This window comes from Symphalangus syndactylus, chromosome 11 (genome assembly GCF_028878055.3).
Source record: "Symphalangus syndactylus isolate Jambi chromosome 11, NHGRI_mSymSyn1-v2.1_pri, whole genome shotgun sequence".
Classification (NCBI taxonomy): Eukaryota; Metazoa; Chordata; class Mammalia; order Primates; family Hylobatidae; genus Symphalangus; species Symphalangus syndactylus.
The window spans coordinates 63,096,437-63,099,715 of record NC_072433.2 but is presented as its reverse complement, the minus strand read 5'-3'; the positions used below and the strand labels follow the sequence as shown (position 1 = coordinate 63,099,715).

Sequence of the window (3,279 nt, the reverse complement as noted above, 5' to 3'; positions counted from 1 at the left end):
CGCAGGGCTTTCTTCAGCTCCATTTGTGTGTGTGAGGAGCGTTACACTGGCAGTAATTACAGAAAGGAAAGGAAATGGAATAAGTACCAAGGGAAGAATTAGTTGTACTCGACCTAATTAAAATCTTGTAGAAAGAATTCTTCTCTTATTTGCAAAGGTGATCTAACATAACCTTGAAGCCATTGTATTAACCACTGTACTTTTCATTTTAAGCGGAATAAATGGCAGAAAGATCACTTGGGAAAGGCAACCTTTCACTCGCCTTTCAGAAATTAAATGACCCTGATTTCTCAACCACTTCCTCTCAATGAAATTAAATTGCATTGAACCTGGTCAGTTAACAAGGGGAAGTTAATCAAGCCAGAGGAGGAGTTCACCTAACTGATTCTCTGGCAGGAGGACTTTGGGAAGCTTTTGGAAAAGGAAAAACAAACAAACAGAGGAAAGAGGCTTGGACCTTTGGTCAAAGTGGGCTGAATTTGATTTTTTGCTTTGTTTGAACACACACACACACACACACACACACACACACACACACACACACACACACAGTGGGAGAGAGAGAGGGAGAAACATAGTTGCTCCAGCGGTCTGGATATAACAACGACCACCATGATAATGATCAATTGTATATTTCTGATTGTACTAAGCCCTTTGTACAGGTTATCTCATTCATTCTTACATCTATTCATGCAAGCTACTATTATTCTCCCCATTTTGCATATGAGAAAATTGAGGCTCAGAGATGTCAAGCACTGGCTGACATCACATATCTTAACCAAATGATAGAGCTGGAGCCAGAATCCAGGTTGACCAGATTCTGAAACCACTGTGGTATATTTTCAACCAAGTTAGATGGTGCTTGCCCACAGTCTCATTCATTACAATTCTGTGGATCTTTTGTTCCAACTAGGCTATGTCACTGATAGGAATGTTTTTCTCAAAATGCCAGTGGCCCTTTAATCAATGTGAGAGGTGCCTTTGTGGCATATAGGGTTATGGTTTCATAATGGTGAAACTTTTGTAACTTGCGCTTAGTGGCTGTTCATTATGACTATTGTTCAGTATAAATTGGTAGGTGCATGAGAAATGCCATAGGTAAGGTCTTAACAGATAATGTGACTCTAGTCCTCATGGACTGATAATAGATTTTCCATCCAAATACGGGGAATGGAGCTACCAGTTGAGGTAGCTAAGGACAGAAAAAGTATAGTGTAGTCACTATGAGTGCACACCTCGGGTTCTGATTGCCTCAGCAATCCTGGGATGTACCACTTTGTAGTTTTGCAACTTTGAGTAAATTATGTGAGCTCTCTGTGACTCTATTTCTTCATCTTCAGAATAGAGAGGATTACAGTACCTACGGTATAAGTGTGTTGTGAAGATTAAATGACAGAATTATACAATTAGCATACAGTAAGTGCCTAGTGAATGTTAGTTCTTAAGATTCAAAATTTGGCCCCCGGTCATCGAAAAACTTGAGCTTCTGGAAGAAGACAGAAGTGATCAGTTCCCTGGAAGCTGGTTACCAGGAGAGACTTGTTCAGAGATGAACTGGGTTTGAACTGATGGAGGAAAAGGAAACTAAGAGCTAGGAAATGGAAGGGTCCATAGGATTTGCTACGTTCTCAGCAAATGTCTCAGGTAGGTGTCCAGGGACAGAACCCTTGCTAGGTAAACCTAGGTAAGAAAGACAGAGGGAGTGAATGCAACTTAGGAGAATCCCTCCATATTTTCATCCTTCAGTCCATTTATTCTTCTATCTTTCTATTCTTGTATCCTTCCACCCTTCCATTCATCCATCCACCCATCCTTTCCTCCTAGAGTCTGCCATCCTTCTAGACTTCCACTCATGCTTCTATCCTTCTGTGTTTCTGTCCCTTTTGTAATTTCATCTATTCACCCATCCATACCTTGTAATCACCTGTTCTTTTATCCTTGGTATAGCTTAGTGGTGAAAAAGGCAGAATGTGGACATGGAAAGTCTGGGTTCAAATCCTATGTCATTTACTACTTGTGTGGCTTTGGGCAAATGTTTTAACCTCTTCAAACTCCAGTTTCCCCGTTTATAAATTGGGACTGTCTCCTGAAGGCAAAGGAGAATCACTGGAGAGTTCTGAGCAAGGGAGTAACACAAGTGTATTTGTGCTTTCCCCCCCACTTTCATTTTTTTTAATACAAACAATCCCATAGCATTTATTCCCATCTTGTAATAACATAAGGGTAACCAAAACAATATGAATAAATGTTCATATTGGACAAAGGACATCTAAAAACAAACTGTATCCTTCTCAGCAATTTCTCACTTGATCATTTCTAGTTGGAGACACTTTGTAGCAGAGGAATATTATCTCCTTTTAGCATGATCCGACCCAGTTGTTTTCTTGACTTTGTTTTAGAATGAATCTCTTCTGCGTCATCTAATACAAGGTTCATATACTTATCAAAACCAAGATACAGCCTTCTATCTGCATATTCACTTGCTCATAGAGCCACACCTGAATCCGCGATCTATTTTCTAAGTATCTAAAGATGAGGTTGATGGGCTGTACCATAACCCTCTGCACTCTCTGGCCCTGGCTATGGGACGCCATGGTGGAATTTTACAAAGAGCACACCCGCACGCTGCCTCTGAGAGCAAATTCTGGAATTTTTTCCCCCATTTTCTCTGTCTGCTGTGGACAGGATAGAGTGAAAGGGGCAAGACCAACAAGAGGAAGGTCTATTGGAAGGTGTTGCAAATAACTAAGGCAAAAGATGATGTGAACATGAACCAAGTCATGAGAGCTGTCACCTATCATATGCTTAGGAGGTGTCAGGCTCAGTGCTACATGTTTTGCCTAAGTCATTTCACTGAATCCTCCTAACGACCCTAAGAGTTAGATACTATTTTGTTATTACCATTTCACAGATGGGGAGAAGGAGGCTTAGAGAGTTTAAGGAACTTGCTAGGATCATGTAACTGCTAAGTAGCTGAGCTTGGAATCAACCATAGATCATTTGACTCTGACATGTACCCTGCAGCTCTAGGCTGCTCCCTGTGGAAGGATGGTGAGGATGTCCTTGTGAGGTTGTGGAATGGGGACCACTTGCAAGAGGTGCTGCTGATATCACTGGAGTAAGAGCACTTTGACCCCAGCTGATTGTGGGAAGCATGAATGCTGGTAAGCTGACTCTCTGGGAGGGGATGGGAAATGGGGAAGCCTTGGTTTGTAGTGTTTTCCAATTTAAATGGTATAAGTACTTCCTCCATGGCTGATTTCAAGTTACTAGCATGAT

General features: G+C 41.4%; 1 pseudogene; it reads right to left on the bottom strand.

Annotated features, from left to right (window-relative positions):
- Nucleotides 1–2,193: 2,193 nt before the first annotated feature.
- On the bottom strand, nt 2,194–2,645 carry LOC129493456 (small nuclear ribonucleoprotein E-like; annotated as a pseudogene).
- Between the last annotated feature and the right edge of the window lie 634 nt (nt 2,646–3,279).